Below are 24255 nucleotides of genomic sequence, written 5' to 3'. Positions count from 1 at the left end.
TTATGACGAAAGTTTAAAAATCTTACGGCGGCTAAGTTTCCGCTAGAGCTTATTTTAACTTTGCGAGGGATGGTTTGATGCTGGATAGCTCGAGGACTGGATAGTTCTTGATATAAAACACGATTTTTCTTTCTTGCTCCCAAGTACAGTCTGTTGCTTAGTAACGCACTAGTCGCCAATTAGTGCTAATGGTAGTTAATTTATTAAGACCTGTTTCATTATCTCTGTGCTCTAGGATTCGTAAGGGTTCCGTTTTATCGGTACTATACTTAATTATTCAAAACTTTATAGTGTGTTAGAGTCTAAAACGTATGAATGTGTTTAGATAGATAACACAAAATTAGATTTTGTACAAAAGTCGATTGCTTGGGTACCTCTGTCCCATTCGTGTTTCAACCGTGAAACAGTTGTGTTAGCATGGCTGTGTTTCGGTTTGAAGGGTGAGATATGGCGTGAATTTACTGGGTACAGAGGAATAACACCTGAGTCCTCAGGAATGGCAACGCATGGGGGTAGTCGGGTTATCTATATCTATATATATATAGGGTTATCTATCGGGTCCATCTTAAAACATAGTAGGGGGGGGGGTATCATGGGCTGGAATATATTGATGTCTACAGGTGATGGTTACCATTTTCAATCAGGTGCGCCATCAGCTCTCTTGCTATTCATTTTAAAATATTTTATTCTAAGTATTTTTTTAAGTATTATAATTTAACATTTATTACATATATATTATATATTGGACCGATATATTGTAACTAAAATATATTGATATTGCTGTATAAACCACTTACCCCTAATATTAAGAGCCAAGTGATGTCTTTTTTTTATACAACATAAAGTGACAAACAAGCTGACGGCCTACTTGATGGAAAGTGGTAACCGTCGCCTATAGACATAACAGAGTATATTGTTTCGCCAATGATACCCCCCATGCGTTGCCATTCCTATAATAACGTAAAGGTCAATTAAACATTAATTTTTGTTCCAACGCTGATCGTTAATTTACTGTTTTTAAATCTCTGTCATTTCACACACATAAATAAAAGATCCGTGACAAAATGTAAATTGTCAGTGAATTTTAACCCGTGATTGCGCCATATTCGCTCGATAATCCATCATTGAGATACGGAACAAAAAGTGATTTATTACTGAAGTCGTTAGCGATTTAAAATTTTAAACAGCTGCTAGACACGCCGCCATGGTTCTGCTTGAGCAATGCATTTGTTAATTTTGGTTTTTTAAATACATACATTAATTTAGGCAAACAATAAGATTTTTTACTGCACTGCCAACGAAAGGCGGATAATCTATTTGTGGTTTATGTAAGTATGTACAGACGTTTGATATAATCTGTAGCTAAAACGGGGTCTGATAACAATTATCTTTAACATGGGAGTTTATTATGTAATAACTTCTTGAATTTTTACAGTTACATACTATTCTTGTGGGAGTTTTCTGCCGATTTGTTCGTTTTTTGTAACTGGGTAGTTTTTGGTGTACCTTGATCAATTAGTTTCTAATTTAATATAATATGTTTACTAATGTTTAAAGCTTTAATTGTACTTTTGGAAAGGAAATATGGTCTTACACGATTCCTGCAAAAGCTTCAAACTACTCAGCAGGCTATGGAGAGGGCCATACACGGAGTCTCTTTGCGTGATAGAATCTGAAACGAGGATATCCGCAAAGGAACCAAAGTAACCGATATAGCCCGAATAAACAAGCTGAAGTGGCAATGGGCTGGTCACATAGTTCGAAGAACCGATAACCGACGGGGAAGAAAGGTGCTTGAGTGGCGGCCTGTACGGGCAAACGCAGTGTAGGACGACCCTAGATGGTGTGACGGATAATGGCTGAAATGATGATGATAAATGTTTGTTTGTTTGTTACCTGATAGATTCTTAACTGTTTCATCACTGCTCGAAACTAGCCTTGAACCAATGCGTCAATAAACTGAATTATTAGTTATAGTAACAAGGAACACAAGGTGCTAAAACAATCTCTTCCAAATAACCTTTGCTCGTATATTTATTAACATGAAAAAAGAATCTTCCAAATAGGTTTAGAATTGACCAGTTATGGAGTAACAAACAATAAAAAAAGAAATATAACTGAACTGAGAACCCCTTCATTTTGAAGTCGGTTGAAAAGGGGTAATGGCATTGTCCTCATACGTTGTCAATACACGGAAATGGGAACATCTTACAATTAAATATACAAACACACGATCTGACGCTATTGTACATCGGTCCATGTGGAGTATCGAGAATCGTTGTCGCTGTGGTAACTTGTTATAATTTATCGGTCCGTCTGGTCGACTGAGTTATTCCAATTGGCACCTTTGTATTTGCTCTTATTTGTCTATTCGTTTCGTGAAACATAACCACTTTATAGTGCTCCATATATTACAGTGTCACGTGATACGTCGTTTGTTCAAGTTAAATCTATTAATATATTTAATTTGCTATTTAAGTAGGGCTAAACCACTGTTAAATGAAGCAACTAAAGATTCACAATTGTATGTCGTTTAAACATTAGCTCAGTGTATCTTCTAGTCAATAATTATATTATCAGTCGTTACCTGTCCACTGCTGAATATAGGTCTGTTCCATAAGGGTGGTTTTGCCAGTAATTGAAACACTTGGCAGGCGGATTGGCAACCGCAGTTAGGCTTTGGTGATATTTTAAGAGAGACGCTGCTGCCCATCCCTTGACAATTAAGTTTCTTTAATCGCCAATTACGATATCCACGGGAAAGGAAGGGGTAGCCCATTCTGTTAAGCCCTTGTCTATGGCTATATCCATATTGATTGAAGCAATAAAGAATGCGCAAGAAGAAATTAGGAATATGCTTTTTATTGATTGACATGGTCTAATAGGCTGTAAAATCACTTAATATTTTGGCCCTAGATAAATTTAAGTACTTGTTTATAGATGTTAATAGGTTATATAAAAAAATAACATAAATGAAGAACATAATAAAAAGGACAATGTGACTAGTAAGACAAATCAATACTATATTCTTTCTTTTTCTGCTTGGCGTTATTAATACTGGCTTTAGTTGCCAGGATCGGTCTTCCTATTCAATCCATTTCACTTTACTTGCTTTTTAACATTCTTCGTGGTGGCTTCCGTACCTTAGACCATAATACTTTATTATTTATTTGAAATGAAAAAGCAGGTTGATAATTGGTAATTGAAATCTGATTACATTTTATTTTTAAACTAAATCAGAATTACTATAGTGGTGCAAAGTGGAATATACCGTTGGAATGGCTATATGCAATAATTCAGTGTAAATTGCTCGCCAGCCGTCGTACATTACCGGCTGACATGCTCTGACAGGGCGTTGTGCTACGCATTGTTTCAGCCACAGCTGAAATATACAAGCGATTGTACTTTTTACCAATACCCCCAGTATTGGGACAATGTTTGATGACAGAATAAAAGACAATTACCCAAATTTCTCTAAATTTTTCTCTACGAATTTCATTAATCCAAAACTTCGCGAACGCATTTTTTTTTATTCAAAACTACTAGCTTGAATTTACTGGGTACAGAGGAATAACACCTGAGTCCTCAGGAATGGCAACGTATGGGGGGTATCATGAGCGAAACAGTATACTCTGTTATGTCCATGGTACTGCTCATGCCTATAGGCGACGGTTACCACTCTCCATCAAGTGGGCCGTCAGCTTGATTGCCATTCTAAGTTGTATAAAAAAAAATCATTCTTCACTTATATCTCTCTAGCGTAAATTAATAGTGAAATCGGGGTTATCATTTCATTATTACCCTTAAAAATATATTCACGCGATACTTCTAGAAATAATTCCAATAAATTCATTTCACTTCAATTCACGTTAATGGACCTGATTTTATCTTCAGCTATCATCCCAAGCGTCTGGCCTGATAGCGTAAACCTTTAGCGCAGACGGGCTTACTATTTCATTTTTATTTACTAAAAATAGTGGTCAATTGTACATTCTTGACAGAGTAGTCGTGGTTTTCATGACGACTATAGTGGATTGTCGATGAAGCTCTCCATTGCGCTGAGGTCCTTTGGATATGTCTCCTTCTGTATCTGGCCACGGCCGAGCTAGAGCATTCCACCAAGAGAGAAAACGAAGACCTATACCATAACAAGAATTTTATTAATTTTATGCATTCTGATTTTGTTTTTGGTTTCTTTTTTTTTAAATCTTTTGTACATGTATCTTTTTTCATTTTGCTTTTGTATCGTTTGCTGTTTATGTGCTGTAAGTGATGCAAATAAATTATCTATCTAACAAGAATACCACGTCTCACTTCTTTAGTGAAGCATCATTCTAGTGACCCGGGGGTGGTCGCCATCTGACTTGAAGCTCAGGCATAGGGATCCACTCCGAGGCCTCTACCTAACCCTCTCAGGAGGGCACAGAAGACCCTGATTATTACTATTATCTATAAATATCTGTGTGACCATGAAGTCAATTAATCGTTGGCATTCGATGTGGTTTTATATTGGATTTTAATTAGATTTTTCAGTCTCTAACACTAATATATTCCAATTTGTTTCCGTAGTTACCTCTTACGATTTAGTTGTTTGTTTTTAGTTTAGGTCGAATAATACTTTGCATTGTTCATTTTTCACCACACAACCTATTATTATAGATAGAACAATTCATGTAGGTACGGTACGCGAAATGAGGTAATATTCCCTGATCGAGATAAAAAGTTCCCTTATAGTCCCGGTATAGAATAGGCCATCCCTTCCTTTCTCGTGGGTATACCCATGTATAATCATGTTGAGCGTGGCTCGTGGGGGTTCGATTTTAAAAGAATTAAGCAAGAAAAATTTGCCGTGTGTGCCCGGGCGGAGAATGGGCCACCCCTTCCTTGCCGAGGGTGTCGTAATAAGCGACTAAGGGAGGGCGAGGGATGGGCAGCAGCGTCCCTCTTAAAATGTAGTTGCCAACCTACCTGCCGAACGTGGCAACTACTGGCAACCCTTCCCTCATGGGTTAGGCTAATATGGTAAGGATTTTAAAGAGTTTTAGTTTAACAAGATTCTTATATATTTCAATCGGTTACGTGCTTAGACACTGCAGGAGCGCAGTACAAAGGATTGTAATAAATTGAATTCAACGTGTCGCCGACAGACACACCTCGCGCTGCGGCTGCGCCCGTAACAGATTTCTTTAGAACGTCTAAAAGAACATTAGACACGTTTGTTGCTTGTATAAAACTTCGTCTGTACCGCAGAGCGGTGAATTTAAAAGACGTTTGTTTGAGACAGGCCATTTGTTAGTGTGAGATATGTTTTAATAGTAATTCTATCATCTGGTTCTAGTGAAATTTCAATTTACTATATTAAGAAAGGATATTTTTTGCGTCACATATTTTTGTTGGTTATATTAGAAGACTGTCAATTTGTTAAATTGAAAATATGCAACGTTTTGAATCATAATTTCAGTCCATAACTGTCCACTGCTGGACCACTGTGGGAAACCACATGCAGCTATAATGAACGGTCCATCCACTGACTTACTACAACACTTCAGATCGCTTCATCTAGTAGGTCGTCGTCTTATAGTCACTTGTTTATACGGGATCGCAGACAATTATTGCTCAAGTAATGTGGCTGGCCTATTGCCGAATTAGCTTGCAGATCCAATCAATTCAATCGGATATATATATTGACATATATCGATCATTTAGTCGAGCATATCGATGTCGAGCTCTTAAGTCTAAGACGAGACTTGGCCTCCATTTGTATGTTCCACCGCTTGTATAACGGATTGTGTTCTGAGGATTTGTTTGAAATTATGCCTACAGTTTTCTTTTAGCATCACACCACTTGCCATCGACAGGAGATTCATCTTTACATGAACCTAAATGGTCACGTACACTGTGGTTCCAGAGAAATTTTCTCTCACGAACGCTCAGGTTATGGAATGAGCTTCCTGCAGAGGTTTTCCCTAGAGACTACAGTATAGGGTTATTCAATAAAGGGTTAAGTTTTTTTCAGAGTCGGCAGCACGTGACACCCCTAGGCGTTCAGAGGCTACAGTGATCATTTACCAGAAAGGTTGAATGCTCGTTTGCTACCTTTGTGATATAAAAAAAATAGTTCTTCTGTAGATATCTCCTTTCCTGTTTCTACCATCTGACACACCGCGTATAGCTCCTTTCATAGATCTCCGATTGATTTTTTATACAACAACGTTGGCTAAAAACAAACAACTTTTTTAATATCGCATGCTTTCGACTTGGTTTCTTAGCTTATTACATTGTTTTTGACGGACCCTTTGTGTTATAACTATATTTTAAACATAGTATTTAAATAAAGTAATTGTGTAGTGCCACTACTAAATATACCATTCTAAACGGCTTCTAAATAGGTCGTCTTTATTAATAATATAAACGAAATACGTCATTCTCAACTTGTGAAACTTAATTTGGTACGTTGGAAAATGTCGTGAAAATTTTTCGCGACAGTAAATTGAAATTACCGGCTCAAGTCCACGGTTTATGAAGGTTTTAATAGTTTCCTGCCGTGATGTTTTCATTGGCTGCCCGTTTATTCTTTGTACAGTCTTATTCATAAATTTAATAGTCCACGTAAAAGATTCATTGCAAGGAAATTGTTAATATTATCAAATTGCTGTATGACAATTGAAATCTGTTATAAAACTTTTTGTATTTCTACAGTATTTCATATTTAAAATTAAAATAAGAAAGAAAAAATAAAACTGATGGCATTTGATAAAAGAAAAAAAAAATGTTTATTCAACTTATACACTTATATTAAAGCATTTTTAAATTGTATATTTTTTTCATTACCGTCCGTTCGAAACGTAATTACAAAGAAGCACGGGAAAAAATTAAGCTGTTGCTTTTTTAAAAAACTTGTTTTATATGCATATAATAATGCATTTGTATAAAAACGAACTAGTAAGCAGTATTAAGTTATAAAAATTTAAATAAATAGTATATTTGATGTTGGTAATTAATGCTCCTTTCCACTCAGGGTTTGCTGGAAGAGAACTAATATATTAATATAATGACTACATTATATGTATACCTGCATGCGGTTGCATGCATACCGTTACTATCGGCATCGCCGGTTCGCGCCTGTACTGCTCAGTTTGCTCTCTCTTTTTTTTTCTCACTATTTTTTGCTCAATATCTGATTGCTCAGCAGGCTGTTATTGATATTTTTAATGATAATTTAGATAGATTTTCTAAATGTTGTTTAAAATTTTCAAGTTTGTGACATGAACCTATGGCTGAATACACGTTTTGGGAAACAGTAAGTGAAGTGAGCAATTTATTCCTAAATAAGTAAATAAATAAATATATATACATATTTTATTTATAATATCTATATTATACTAAAGATTAAACAACAAAAATAAAAACTAATTAATATTAAAGATAGTATTTAAAGCTGTTTTTGTCAATTCAAAATATTGTTTATGTATTCTTATGCGGGTTGTATGCTTGTTTATCATTTTTTGTGATATAAAAGAAATATAATAAATATATCAACGCTGTTCACTGTACTTATACTGACCCATAAAATAACAAGTTATTACTCAAATGTAGTTATTAAAAATGAACTTTAAGTATTTTCTTGACGTACATACCTAGACGTAAACAAGTCAGAGTTATGTGGTTGACATTTTTATAAAATGTATATTGGGTTTTTCGTCTTTTTTTTATTTTATTTTTTTATACAACTTAGAATGGCAAACAAGCTGACGGCCCATCTGATGGAAAGTGGTAACCGTCGCCTATAGACATGAGCAATACCATGGACATAACAGAGTATACCGTTTCGCCCATGATACCCCCATGCGTTGCCATTCCTGAGGACTCAGGTGTTATTCCTCTGTACCCTGTAAATTCACGCCATACCCTTCAAACCGAAACACAGCCATGCAAACACAACTGCTTCACGGTAGAAACACGAATGGGACAGAGGTGCCCAAGCACTATATGTTTTATATATATGTATAAAGCTATAAAAATCTTTGATTTCTGTATGTCTGTGGCTCTAGAATCGATTCTGAGGAATCATTTTCTATTAAAATTTCAATTTGATATTATAGCGAAATGATTATTCTAAAAATTAGTATAAACTAACCTCCTTATTCATAAAAACCTTAAGCTTCTCATAAATCTATTTTAAATGTTTTGTCTCTTTCTTTTTTACAATAAATGCCTAATTTGAAAGAAAGTGACAAAACAGTGTAATAAAGTAGATTTATAGAAAGTTAATATTTTTATGAATAATGGGTAAATTTTTAATATGATTGCACGAGAATTATTCTATGATACTTTAAGATCGCTCCTAATGTTTTGTGCTGACATTTACATATATACTTATGGTAGTTTTTTTAATGGATGACAATGGAATGGTTATCCCGCTTGTGCTATCGGAATACACTGGCGAGATACCAATGAGTGATAGATGATGATGAAGCAGGTCAATTGATAATCAGGTGATGTATTCGACAATAAATCAAGCACGATAGTTCCTAGGGAAAACCGCGTGAAGGTCGACCTGATAGGGCATATTGCTAGCAATGGGATTGCTAATCTCCGTTTCTAAGAATCTCTTTTCCCCTTATAATTATGGTAGTGGAATTAAATAGAATAATTTTATTCACACATACTACCTAATGACCTAATGCTTTTTTACTTCTATATGTAAAACTAATTAAGGTTGGGGGAAAGGGATTGTTAGCAATGGAGTTTGACAGCCCCATTGCTAGCAATATACCTTATTAGGTCGACCTCCCCGTGATTCCCCTTGGAAACCATCGTGAACAATTCTTGTTGAATTCGTTACGATGGGCTAACTGACCATCCTCACCTATCATCTCTCACTGGTGCCCCGCCGATGTATACCGATAGCACGGGCGGGGTTACCATTCCATTATCACCCATAAAAAAATCTAATTAAGGTTAGATTATGACGGAGTTGACATGATCTTGCAGGATACATTCTGTTAAATAATAAAAAAAACGAATATTGTTAATGACTGAGTTATTATTTTCGATAATGGCCAAATCAGTTGCGTGAATATAGAGGGCGCTCGTTAATATTTGTTTGATCGATTACCGTCACGTGCAGGCCAGTTCAATAAACCTGCAAATGATCGGTCATTTATCGGACGCTAACTCTTCGCTGTTCCATATTATATTTTGTTCAATGCATTGTTATATTTACCAGAGGAAGACTGTATTTCGTTTGCTTGGATATCCCTGTCTTACTCGTGTCTATGCTGTTTTTAATGGATGATAATGGAATAGTAGCCCCGCCTGCGCTATCGGTATACACTGGCGGGGTACCAATGAGGGATGATAGGTGATGATGAAGCAGGCCAGTTAGCCCATCGTGATGAAATCAACAAAAAATAATCGCGATGGTTTCCAGGGGGAACCGCGTGGAGGTCGAAATGACGAGGTATATCGCTAGCAATGGGATTGCTAATTCCCTTTACTGACAATCCCTTTTCCCCTTTCGCGTCTATGCTGTTAAGCAGATGTATTTGTATAGGTGTGATATGGCAGTGATGTTACAATGTACGTAGGCATAACCACGTCCATTCATATTAACGCATTCGGATAAAAAATTGTATTAATTTTCGAATGGTCTACGAGTATGGTAAAAATTTTGCTTGCACTAGAAGTTATGGAAGATATACAACTGTGGATTGTTTAAGCTAAGTTTTAAGTTTAAATACATAGATATAGAGAAGGCTAGAAATGCTTTCAACGTATAAGTTTATTTTTAACGATTTTCTTTTTTAGATAATTTATATCATTTATATAAGGCTTTGTACAATTTTGCACTGAACTATGGACAATACACATGGGTACGCATTACGTCGCGCATATGGCACCTAATCACTTCACTGGGGTGAAAAGAGGTTTGTTAGCTATGGAGTTTGACAACCCCATTGCTAGTAATATGCCCTAACAGGTCGACCTCCACGTGATTCCTCCTGGAAACTGTCGTGAACAATTCTTTTTGAATTCGTCACGATGGGCTAACTGACCTGCTTCATCCTCACCTATCATCCTTTACTGGTGCCCCGCCGGTGTATACCGATAGCGCGGGTGGAGTTACTGTTTCATTATCACCCATAAAAAATATCACTTCCTTGTGCTGGATGTGTCCAGTAATTTTCTAAACATGTTTTGGCGCACAACGAAGTACTGGGGAAATTGTTGGAGGAAAGTTAAAAGGGCTGTGAACTTGGAGTAATGTGGGTTATATTTATAAACTATGCATTAATATGCGTCTATACAGACGATATATTAATGCATAGTTTTTCTCTATAGCTTTTCTAAAGAAAAAAATGTAAGACACGAAGCCCGTTCCATTTACGATACCTCCATGTCAGTTTATGGAGAAGTTTGTTTGTTGACGGAGGGGAGGTTTTCCGGCGCATGCCTCGGTGTTGGCGACTAACTTTCTGAGTAGTTATTAGAACAGTGTTTCATTTCAGACAAGTTTAGTGTTATATACATTTAAGATTTTGTGCTACAAAAAAAAATAAGAGCAACTGGGACTTCAATAAGGTTGATCCCTTATCATATTTATCTTAAGTAAACATTATTGAAATCAGAAGGGAGAAGCTGTGATAACACTTGATATTTACTTTTTATTTTGGGTGTATTTGTTGGGTACCTCTGTCCCATTCGTGTTTCTACCGTGAAGCAGTTGTGTTTGTGTGTTTCGACGGTTACCACTTTCCATCAGCTAGGCCGTCAGCTTGTTTGCCATTCTAAGTTGTATAAAAAAAAAATTATTAAATACACAGTCGGGACTTAACGGGATGAAATAGCTTTTACCTGTAAACTATTCGTAGTACCTACATACCTAATTCTTTATTGCTGACGTTTAAGTGCCGATTATGTATTTAAAATTACGTGTAAACAACGTGAAAGTATAAAATTAATTTTTGATTTCTATTGTTTTTATTAAGACCCCTTATACGTATTTTTTTCTTATTATTAATATATTTTTCATGTATACACATTGGCTAGTTATAATTTTTTTATATCAGTACGTGACTGTAGCTAGGGGGGGGACATTGAGGGGCAACAACATTAAAAGAGTCAAAGTCCTACCTTAAAACGAAAGCCCCCAAGAAAATTAGACAGATTCACTTTTTCGAAGTAATTTAATTATGGTTTTTGCTCCACCAAAAAGTTATTTTGCCCTACCTTAAACTTGGGTCTAGCTACGGTCCTGTATCAGTTAGACTTTAACATGACTGAAACAATGTTCCAGTTTGGGAATAGAGATAATTATATTGTAGTACATGTACGTACACTGTGCGTAGTAAACCAGTAATGTCTAACCAGCAATTAATAATTATTGGACATTTGGTATTAATATTATAATTATGTACATTCAAAGTCAATCTATATAGTTATTACTGCTTACATGGTTTTTTTTTTAATGGATGATAATGGAATGGTAACCTAACCCGCGCTATCGGTATACACCGGCGGGGCACCAGTGAAGGATGATAGGTGAGGATGAGGAAGGTCAGTTAGCCCATCGTTACGAATTCAACAAGAATTAGTCACGATGGTTTCCAGGGGAACCACGTGGAGGTTGACCTAATAAGGCATATTGCTAGCAATGGGGCTGTCAAACTCCATTACTAACAATCCCTTTCCCCCCTGCTTAAATGGTTCCGTATGCAAGTTTCAAGTTACTCAGCGAACTATGGAGAGGGCTATGCTCGGAGTTTCTTTGCGTGACAGAATCCGAAATGAGGATATCCGCAAAAGAACCAAAGTGACCGTATAGCCCGAAGGACAAGCGAGCTGAAATAGCAATGGACAGGTCACATAACTCGAGGAACCGACAACCGATGAGGAAGAAAGGTTCTTGAGTGGTGATCCCGGATAAACGCAGTATAGGACCTCAAGTGTATCACAGGAAGTCAGTGGATGCAAGTGGCTCAGGACTGCTCTCCGTGGCAGTCTATGGGGGAGGCCTATATTCAGCAATAGGCAAATTGTCATCTGTCTATTACAGAAGGAAGGTTTCCCCCATCGTTATCATTATATCATCAGTAGGTACTTAACTTCCCATGTTTCAATACTGAACATGAGTAGATACCCATAATTATTGACCAAAATCGAAATCATTAAAAAATTTTTAGTTGTAATATTTAAAATTTCATGCATGAAATGTGTTTTACGAGTAAAACATACATATTTATTGTTAAAGAAGATTAAAAACATAAAAAAAATCACGGTTCCTATACAACACGTCCTGTCTAAATGTGAGTTTTTTTTTTAATGGATGATAATGAAATGGTAGCCCCGTCTGCGCTATTGGTATACGCTGGCGGGACACCAGTGAGGGATGATAGATGAGGGTGAAGCAGGTCAGTTAGCCCATCGTAACAAATTCAACAATAAACCAATCACGATGGTTTCCAGGGGGAACCGCGAGGAGGTCGACCTGATAGGGTTTATTACTAGCAATGGGGTTGCTAATCCCCATTACTAACAATCCCTTCCCCCCCTCTAAATGTGAGTTAACCTGGGATTTTCCAAATTATTTATTGGTAGAGACACAGATAAAATAATAAATACATAATACTTACGCAAAAAAAAAATGTGATCAGTTTGAATGCCCTATGCTATGATAAATAACTTGTCTATGGCGACTTTTTACAGTCTTTTTTTGAGCTTAGCTAAAAACAAAGTTCACCAAACAAATTCTACGAACTAGTGTATTCGCCTCCGTTCAGCTCGATTTACAGTCATAAAAAGAGATTAATTCAAAACATTGTACAAAATATTTCACACACAGCACGTAGGTGCTCGAATCAGTGTACGACGAACTGTTTTTTTGACGCCACGGGATATATTGTAGGATTACAGCCCGATTTATCGCTAGGGCTTCCGATCTTGGATAAAAATATCGATCAATTGAATCGTTTCTAATCGAGAAATCTCATATCTTTCGATGAGAGAATCGATATTGTAAAGTCCATTCTTACGAAAACCGATCAATCTTTCTATGTTATTGTTTATTTTTAACAAAAATTTGAAAACTGTACATACAGGGGATAAAAATAAATAAAAAAAATTACCTACAGAGGAATGTTAACTTTATAATAAAAGGAAAACTAATTAGAAAAAGGTATTTGACATAGAAAGGGATAAATAAATCTCGATTTAGTATTTTTTTAATTATCCTAAGAACAAATTATCTTTAAAAACAATCGATTATTTAGATCGATCTAAAATCGATATAAATAATCGATGATTGAGGTCCAAAACATCGATCTTCGTATAAATCGAATAGAAGTCGGAAACCCTATTCACCGCACGCGCGGGATCCCGCCACTTCCGCGGGATTAATATTCCCACCGCGCTCAACTATCATAATTCCGAAACATGATATCAAGGGGCGCCGCAAATCTCGAGTTCGCAGCATGCAAACTGGTGCATTTGCATACTCTGCTTTAGTGTATAGTTATTTATTCGAGGATTCAGTTTAGGAATTTGTGGTGCGAGCATTTAGCATTGGATGTAGTTTCGTTTTATCTTTACGACAGGCCAGTTTACTTTAGGGTTAGACAAAGTAAGATTCTATTAGCGAAATTATGAAAATTTGCTTGTAAAATTAATTATTTGTTTGTTGTACTAGCGTGAGTCAGTTAAAACATAGCCTGTGTTCTTTTCCATCCCAAATAGTATATATATTTGTAAAATAATGAAGATTGGTTAACGTTACAGAACACAATAGTCTGCTATCGGAGGATTCACGGATACCTCGGTCATATTGCTCGTTGACAGTCTAACAATCTGGACAAGCTAATGGTTGTAGGCAAGATAGAAGGAAAAACACCACGCGGACGATCACCTAGTCGATGGTCGGACTAAGTAACCGCCGTTACGGGACTGTCTGTTGCAGTCGCCAGTGGCTGAAGACCGTGCGAAATGGAGTAACATTATAAGAGACGCAACAGACACCTTTCAAGGACACAACCTTCAGTAATGAAGTGGACGAAGTGAGAGGTAACGTAACGTAACGTTAAGGCTTCTACCAGAATACCAGTGTTCCGCGGTTGTGAATTTACTGATGCAGTAAATTAATTAATTTGACTAGTTGTGAGTGTATTTTTTTAACTTACTTCAACCAAGATGCTTGATATTACTGAATAAACAGGAACTTAATATGGGAACTTAATAGGATAAATCCATCCTAGGTCTATTGCATGACAAACAAAAACATCAAAATCGAAAAATATGTTAATCTGGATGAAAATTAATATTTTGAAATTCTTGCTTATTTCTTCTTTAGTAACAAGAAAATAGTTCTAAAAACTTGTATTGAAATGCTTAAAAGATAAAAACAAGATGAGATTAATTTATTTTTTGTATTTATTCTTATCAATAGTGTCATTTTAAATAATAATACAACTTAAACATACTTTGTTTCTAAATTCTCTATGTTTAATATGTTGATATTATTTTTATGATTTTGAAGAGATTTCGAAAAATTTAATTTAGCTATAATTTCTTCGGTCAGAGACTTTTTACAATATGTTCGGCTAATTGTCTGTTTAACCACAGAATATATTCTTTAGCTTACTGATCCTAAGTCCTTAAAACTAGGATACCCTGAATACTGTAGACCAAACCTTATATACTGAATTCCACGGGCATACCTCGCAAGCAATTAGCGAAGGTCAAGCTTCATACGTGGCGACCATAAAAAATCGCAAACGAAATATCAAAGGATCCTTAATCCAAAAAAACCCTTGTTACAATGCGGCGTAATTACAGAACACAAAAAAGGGCCCGTGATTCGGGTTTAATCAGACGTCCAGGAGCGTCACCCGGGCCCTATTGACCTTTGTCCCTTAATGAAGGATCGCTTCCGCGGCCAGGGGCGTCTTTGTCACCATGTTATGCCCTCTGTTATGGGTGGTTTGAGTGATAAGCGCTCGGCGAGAGAATTAAATATGGAAAACTATTAGAACTCGTGGTTTGTTCAAGTTGGTTGAGGATTTTTTTTTATTATCATCACACGGGTAATGATCATAATTTTATATTAATTTTTGTGGCCATAATTAAAAAAAAATGAAGGCGAAATGTTTTAAGACCGTCTTAAATATTTTTTTCTTATATCATCATCTTTAGTAATGTTTTTTTTTTAATTTGTGTACATACATGCCGGACCTTCGTTGCGTCAAAGTAAGTTTATATCGAAAATGTATAAAAATAATATAAATACATTATTTATAATACTCAATAAAAATATTTTTTCTATTCTGTTATTAACACATGATGTACTAGTGCTGGAGAAAAATCCTCAAAATTTCCTTCCAAAAGTTCTGCGCTACTTTAAATTAATCCTCTTTAAATACGTTTAGGTCACTATGTCATGCTTACTGGGCCACTGAGCTATCGAGCTCTGAGAGAAGATCTTTTTTTTAATAAAGGCCTTTTTTAATTGTTCCGTGCTGGGCTTTTTTTTTAATACATGATTAATGGAATGGTAACCCCGCCTGCGCTAACGGTATACGCTGGCGGAGCACCAGTGAGGAATGATAGGTGAATAATAAAACAGGCAGGTCAGTCAGCCCATCGTGATGAATACACCTGGAACTCAGCACGATGGTTTCCAGGGGGAACCGCGTGGAGGTCGACCTGACAGGGTATATTGCTAGCAATGGGACTGGTAGCCCGCATTACTAACGACCCCTTCCCCCCAAACCACTGCTGGGCTAAAGGTCTCTCTTTTGTCTCGCCAAATATCTGTCTCTAGTCAAAATTTATCATTCCTTTTGTCAAAATTGTCACGCCTAGCGTTGAGATCTTTATTATTTCAGCTATTAACTGTCCACTGTTGAACATAAGTCGTCCCCATAAAAGGAGATTTGCCAGTAGTTGCTACGTTTGGCAGGCGGGTTGGCAACCGCAGTTAGTTTAGAGATGTTTTAAGAGAGACGCTGCTGCCCATCCCTCAACTATTAAGTTCCCTTAGCTCTCTTTTACGATACCCACGGGAAAGAAAGGGGTAGCCCATTCTATCCCGAAACCGACACGGTGACAAGAATACTATATAACACATAAAATATGTTTGGTGTTCAAATATCAATAGAATATTCATCCCACGTGTACCGGCTGTCCTGTAAACCTAACTTAAATAAGTGCTAATAACCCAAGCAATCATGCTAATACAATGTTGCTGGGGGGAAAGAGATTGTTAGTAATGGAGACTGAGAATCCCATTGCTAGCAATATACCCAACCAGGTCAACCTTCTCGCGGTTCTCCCTGGAAACTATCATGGTTAATTCCTGACGAATTCATTATGAAGGGCTAACTGACTTGTTTTCATTCTCATCTGTCACCCTTCACTGGTGATCCGCCAGCATATCCCGCTAGCGCAGGCGGAGTTACCATACCATTTTCACCCATAACAAAAAAAAATACAATGTTGCTAGTTGACAAGACAATGCATAAGAGAAAGCGTTTGTAATTTCCAAGTTATCTTTTACGACACTAACGGTATAGGCAGGAGTGGCTTATTCTATGCCGGGACTCACACGGCGAGATTTTTATTACCAAACAAATATTAAATAGCTACCATCTCGTAACTTAGACCATACGATAAACACAAGAGCCCTTTGTGGTGCTAATTACGGCTTATTGTATGACAGCGTGTCGGGGACGTCTAGACGGATTTGATTGCAGGTAACCGAAAATAATCAATTTGTTTGTCGTTTGTACAGCGATATAACGACGTAATGTAATTGCAATCGAAATTAACATTAATGGGAATTTGTTATTCATGAACGTATCTAAATAATCTTTAATATCTCTTAATTCTCTCTCGCCTCTATTCGGTGCGCTCAAACTCTTACTACCTTCAAAACCTCTGTTAAATCTTACTACCTCTCACTTTAGTACTATTTTCCTGTGATCTCTTTTCGTTTTCCTTCGTCATTTTTTTTTCTGTTGTATGTGTGCTGTTAAGTATGTGTATGTTATGTATATATTTAATTGTGTATATATTATATATGTATGTGTATGTGTGTATGTATATGTGTTTGTATATGATAATATTTATATAATAGTGCGCCACATACTCTTTGTCTTTTTCTCAATGTCCTCTACCCAAAGGTTGGCTGGAAGAGATTGCTTAGCGATAAGGCCGCCTGTTGTATCACTTCTCATTAATATTTATTGTATTTGTTATTTCTCTATTTACTTAGTGCAATAAAGTGTAAATAAATAAATAACTTCTTATTACCTTAACTTCGTTCCGCCTAACAGACAATTCATAAATTTTTTAGTTTTTTTTTATTATGATACCTACTTAATTAAATTTTATTTTTACTTATTCTAAATAGTTATATTTTATTGACAATAGCTGTACCCGCGACTTTGTCCGTGTGGAATTTAACAAAAAAGTTAATTTTCGTCAACTGATGGTTGTGAGTTCGATCCCCGTACAATGTTATTGTATTTTATGAGTATTTCTATGTATATATATATATGTATATGTATATATATATATATATATATATATATATATATATATATATATATATATATATATATATATATATATATATAAAATCTTAATTTATCTATCAGATTCTAGGAACCATTGTATAAGGCCTGCTTAGTTTGTGACTACATAGTGGATATGCGTTTTTATTTTTAAATTAATTTCTTATGACGTTTCACTAAATTCTACAAGAGAAGGGATACACCTATTAATTATTAAAGTAGAATGTATTTATTTATCTAAGATATTATCTGTATTTATGTTGTATTTTGTTAAGAGAGGGACTGGCTGAAAACCAGCGCTGTGCTGATGTTCACATTACACTGGGACACTCGCAGCATCAGCTGAGCCGGTTCCTTTTGCCTAGTATGGTACACTTCTTGTATATGTATTTTCGATATTTTCTACTGTGATTGTGTGTTTACTGGCATTAAATGTTTTCAATTCTATCTAATATACTCCCTCAATAAAGAAATATATTCGTAAAATTTTTCACAAGCAAATAATTTTTTTTTATACTACTTAGATTGGCAAACAAGCTGACGGCCCACCTGATGGAAAGTGGTAACCGTCGCCTATAGACATGAGCAGTATCATGGACATAACAAAGTATACTGTTTCGTCCACGATACCCCCCATGCGTTGCCATTCCTGAGGGCTCAGGTGTTATTCCTCTGTACCCAGTAAATTCACGCCATATCTCATATTTCGAACCGAAACACAGCCATGCAAACACAACTACTTCACGGTAGAAACACGAATGGGACAGAGGTACCCAAGCAATCGACTTTTGTACAAAGTCTCCCTCTGGTTATTACATTATTGATACTTTTAACTTATAAAGTTAAAATTAAACTGTCATACAAATCACATTTATAGCAAGCTGCGCAACAAACGGAACATTCGGCAACAATGGAAGTTCGTTTAATTAAATCTTAGAGACGATTTCAAAACATCTGCTCCTACGAACTTGCTTACAGATTTAGATGGCTGCATTGGCTTTGTTTTGCAAATTCAACTCGGTTCTAGAAGTTTCATTATAAGTAGGACAGATTAAGAACGTAATGGTGCTAAGGGATTACCCCCTTATTTGTAAAGATCAAACTTCTTATAAAACTAATTTAGCTATTGAAATGTTTTCTCTTTCTTTTATGCTAAATTCTCAGTTTGAATGAAAGGGACAAAACAGTGTAATAGTTAAAGTAGGTTTGTAGGACGTTTTAGTTTTTATGAATAATGGGATAAATTTAACTTTTTTTGCTGAGACTTTAATAAATATGTAGGTATAAGTTTTAGTAATATTACATTAGTTCATAAAAAAATGCATTTTTATTTGTAACAGAACTTATAGCTGGACTAGGTATAATGTACACTACAAGATGTGTATTTTGCACCGTAAAAAACAGCAACATCAATCGCAAGAAACGTATGAAAGAATGAAAGACATACATTTATTATTCCATTCACAAGCACTGTACTACTAGTACTAGTCCATACAAATGAAAGAAGAAATTGCTAAAATTTTTTTTGGAATGAAATTACAAAAATATATTTTTCGGTTTCTACTTGTACTGTAGGTACGACACTGCTTCTTGTCAAATTTCATCGTAAGTAGTGAATAAGTATATAATTTATTTCAAATGTCAAAGGATATACTGTAAATAGCTGTATTTTTTATTCCTTTGATTTTGAAATTAGATTTTTTTTTCTTATACTTTATTGTACATAAAATTTATAATGTATATATTTTTTATTTAATAAAGATACGAACATAACTCAGTAACAGTTCTTTTACAGCAAACCCTGAGTGGAAAGGAGCATTAATTATCAGCGAGCAGTAAGAAGAGAAAACAGTTTGGTTGTTCTACACAGCTTCAAGGGATTGCAGACTCGAGTATTTGATATCAATTTCAGTAATACCTCCTTGCATTTCTAAGACCAAGGGTATTGACAGATGAACAGATGTCTCTCTTAAAACCTCACCAAAGCTTAACTGTGGTTGCCAACCTACCTGTCAAGCGTGGAATTTTATGGCAAAACTCCTTTTATGGAGCTCCCCCCACCCCCCTGTTTAGCAGAAGACAGTTAATAGCTGATATAATAATAATAAATAATAATACATTTATTAATACGTAAAGTAAAAACTTTGTTTTGAAATGCACCACGCTTATTATTTATATACTTAGAGAAGAGCACCTCTGTCCCATTAGTGTTTCTAGCGTGAAGCAGTTGTGTTTGCGTGGCTGTGTTTCGCTTTGAAGGGTGAGATATGACAGTGAATTTACTGGGTACAGAGGAATAACACCTGAGTCCTCAGGAATGGCAACGCATGGGAGGTATCATGGGCGAAACAGTATACTCTGTTATGTCCATGGTACTGCTTATGCCTATAGGCGACGGTTACCACTTTCCATCAAATGGGCCGTCAGCTTGTTTGCCATTTTCAGTTGTATAAAAAAAAAAGAATGCTAATATTTTTCTTTTAATTATCCATAAAATACATTAAATCAATAAAAAAAAAAAACATTACACACACTACTATGTATTTGATACACAAACGCATATATCGCCATAGTCGTAGAATACTGACGGATCTTTAAATGTACTTTGTCAGATCCGTCAGTATTCTACGACTATGACGATATACTCTTTAGTTATTGTTAAAGTCTGAGGTCACATTGAGAATAGATTAATACTGCTAGTCTTTAATTTTATTTGTCTATAGTCTTACTCATTATCAAACATAACCATAATAAATTCATTTAGTACAATGTGTGTTATAGTCGAATTTCGACCATGGGGCAACCACTAGTAATAAAATAATAACATAGGAAACTAGACTTACATTCAGGAACAAATAATATGTCGATATAGAATAACAATATTTGAATGTTCTACAGAATTAGCCAGTGGGTATTTTCGAAGTTATTTGATTGCGACAAACTTAGAGCAAGTGAATAGTAGACTGCTCTAAAAGTTATTTGCTAGTACGAATAGCAGTTTCCTTACCTCTTGTAGTTTAAAACTTGAATTTATTGCATTCCACTCTCGTTGTGTAAGTCAGTATTAAAAAAATATGCCTTGAAAATTAAATTAAATTAACTGCATATTGTTGATCATAGAACTCCACCATAAGGGCCTAGTGGCACCTAGCATGGCAACTAGTGGCAAACCCCCCTCGGGTTTGCCACTAGTTGCCATGCTAGGTAAGCTGATTGGCAACCGCAGTCAGGCTTTAGAGATGATGAAGAGGGACGTTAGTGCCCATCCCTCACCCTATAAATATTTGGTTACAATTCAATATCTATCTATAAAACATCTCGTTGTTTTTCGATTCATGAATTCCTTTTTTTTCCTATCAATATGTAATTATTATAATTAAAGGTGAATCCCCAAAAATACCTTTGAAACTAGATTACGAGTATACCTGTAAAAAATAGATAGAGGTAAGGTTAATTAATAATCAAAGGATATCTACTAATTAATGGTTTCGAATTGCCAAACTGGCTTCCTTTGCCAACTCTTTGGTAAATTAATATTCGCTTTTTCGATCAACGACATTACGTAATAATAAAGACATGCAATCAAAAGAAAAAGCGAATAACGATTGACGAGTTCTTGTTCTAAATTTAAATAATTTCAATCTAATCAATGTCATCATCATCACCAGAGGGAGTCTTTATACAAAACTCGATTGCTTGGGTACCTCTGTCCCATTCGTATTTCAACCGTGAAGCAGTTGTGTTTGCATGGCTGTTTTTCGGTCTGAAGGTTGGGATATGGCGTGAATTTACTGGGTACAGAGGAATAACACTTGAGCCCTCAGGAATGGCAACGCATGGGGGGTATCATGGGCGAAACAGTATACTCTGTTATGTCCATGGTATTGCTCATGTCTATAGGCGACGGTTACCACTTTCCATCAGGTGGGCCGTCAGCTTGTTTGTCATTCTAAGTGGTATAAAAAAAAAGTCAGCGTGAATATGTTATCATTCATGTCATGTGCTCTGTAAAAAAGGCAATAAAAAAAAACAAAATAAATGTTGACTAGTCACAATTCTTATTTTAAAACAATTCACACACCGATTTATTACAATTAAGACAACAATATACTTCAATGATGCATAAAATTTTTTAAGGAGAGGTTTACATTTAGCAGTGGACAATTAAAGGCTGGTATGTATGTATGTATATATGTATGTATGATGATGACGATGATGATGATGAATTGATTTATTATAATTTACTGATACAATATTTATTTTGTAAATTTATCTTTTTATATTTAGATTATATAGAAATTAATTTATAGTAAAATTAAAACAAAGTTAAGATGCGAGCTCGCATTTAGTCTGTTTAGCCTTTGATAATCCGTCAGGCGTTTTGGATACAAGCGATTGCAATTCTGCGGCTGTTGCCTGAGACTGAGAAATGTATACATTTGTATTACTAAACAGTTCTAAGTTCTGACAGCATTGTGATGTTTGTACAGCTTTCTAAATAGATCGTGTAATCTGAAGGTGGTTTTATTGTGTATATTTTATTGTTATATACATAGGAATTTGCCTACTTATAGATATACATATATTCTCCGTGTGTTTTTTTTAATGGATGATAATGGAATGATAACCTCGCCTGCGCTAACGGTATACGTTGGCGGGGCACCGTTGAGGGATGATAGATGAGAATGAAAAAAACAGGTCAGTTAGCCCATCGTAATGAATACACTTGGAATTCAGCACAACGGTTTCCAGGGGGGACCACGGGGAGGTCGACCTGGTTGGGTATATTGTTAACAATAGAGCCCTTATTTTCCATTACTAACAATCCCTTCCTCCCCATTCGCCGTGTGGTCCCAACATAGAATGGGCCACTCTTTCCATTGATACAGATGCCAAAAATGTAGTCAGTAAAATTTTTGTCTGTCTATCTGTATGTTCTTTATAGAAACCAAAAATACTCGACGGATTTTAACGAAACTTGGTACAATTATTCTTCATACTCCTGGGCAGGTTATAGTATTACTATAGAATGATGAAAAGTATACTTATAGTATACTTTTCATCACGCTACGATCAATAGGAGCAGAGCAGTGAAGAGAAATGTTGGGAAAACGGGAGAAGTTTTTTAAGCTTCCGTCGCGAGTGCAGCCACTTAATGGCCACTATTTAAAATGTAAAAATGTCCACCCGTGCGAAGCCGGGATGGGCCGCTAGTATATAATATATACGGGGAAGTATCGAAATTATTCGCATCCTTTCATATTACGAGTATTTGAAAAAAAAGAAGAAAATTAAAATATATATATATTATACTATATCTATAAATTTATTATATTATCGTTCAGAGATTTATGATATCAAATTATTCGTTATTTTTGTAAGTATAACCGTAAATCAACTAATATTTTATGGGTATTTTCTTTTTTTTTTATTATTTCTGACGGAAAAAATAAACGGTAAGATATTTTAGGTTACGTTCATACACCTTTTCCTGTCGTGCGATTGAGAATACAACAACACTTGTCCATTATTACAAGAACCGTGATCCCGTAAGCACTAACCGCTCCGAGATTTGTGAAAAATAATGAAAGAGCGGCGCGGCGGACCAAGTAAAAATGGCCGCGGCTCCTTGAGACGTGGAATTCGAAAAATTCAATTTCCTAACTGTGAATTTAGTACAGAATGCAAGAAATAACCGGCTTTCAGTCGAAACGCTCCCTAGAGATACGAGGAGAATGTAAAACATAGAGAATGGAGTGAAATTACACGTACCCGGTCTGGTATGTGCCTAACTTTAGTGGGACATTTATAATACATGTACGACTTCTATACGACTTTAAAAAGATGAAGCGTACAGTTGGACTCTACTGGTTGATTTTCAAGTGCGATTTATGTCTAGTTTCGCTGTACTTTTATGGTTTCGAGTCTTCATAAAAGTTGATGACTCCAGAAAGTACTTTCACCAAAAAAATCTTTCTTTTATATTTCGGGGACATACGGTTTTCTGGGGGTACAATGTTGAAAGCATACTTGAAAGGTCCACCGAAGTTAGACAAGGATTATAAATACTCTAAATCGCCTTATTATATTTAATTTGTTACATGATATATTTTGATTTGTTTATTAAATAAATATACAGTCTTAATATTCGGGTATTTTATTATCATCATCATTAACACAGCGCCATCTAGTTTCAAACAAAGACGAGTTTCGAGAGTTAAGAAGTCTGGCAATCTAGTAATCAAGTAAAGTCGTATCGGATCGTAATCGTGTCGTGTCGTATAAAAACATTGTTAGGGTGCGTATAGAAGGGTGTCGCATTCAATAGAGGAAAACCGATCAGATGTTCAAAAGATAAAAGGGAAATGTTAAGCCATTTTCATAGTCGTAAAAAACGGCGAGAATATTTAATAATTGAATTTTTGTCAAATGCCACCATGATATGGCTATGGGATAGCGTTGAAAAAGGATTTCAATGGAACTGGCTGGTGGTGTTGATTTTTGGTATTTGGTGAAATTTCAAGTTTATATATATAAGCTACCCCTTCCTTTACTGCGGGTGTCGTAAGAGGTGACTTTTAAAAGATCTCTAAAAGCTTAACTGCGGTTGCCAATCCACCTGCCAAGCGTGGCAACTACTGGCAAAACTATCTTTATGGGGAAGGCTTATTCAGCAGTGGACAATTAA

At 35.7% G+C, this 24255-nt stretch overlaps 1 long non-coding RNA gene across 1 annotated transcript; it reads left to right on the top strand.

The window, feature by feature from the left end:
- The first annotated feature begins 13474 nt into the window (after positions 1-13474).
- Positions 13475-19029, top strand: LOC128202444 (uncharacterized). The gene is made up of 3 exons (XR_008253780.1): positions 13475-13621; positions 13777-14058; positions 18908-19029. It is a non-coding gene; the product is annotated as an uncharacterized LOC128202444 (long non-coding RNA).
- Positions 19030-24255: the final 5226 nt, after the last annotated feature.

Source organism: Galleria mellonella, unplaced genomic scaffold (assembly GCF_026898425.1).
Source record: "Galleria mellonella isolate WM207_F2 unplaced genomic scaffold, CSIRO_AGI_GalMel_v1 utg96, whole genome shotgun sequence".
In the NCBI taxonomy this organism is placed as follows: Eukaryota; Metazoa; Arthropoda; class Insecta; order Lepidoptera; family Pyralidae; genus Galleria; species Galleria mellonella.
The sequence above is the reverse complement of the archived record's forward strand: the minus strand, read 5'-3'. Positions and strand labels throughout refer to the sequence as shown.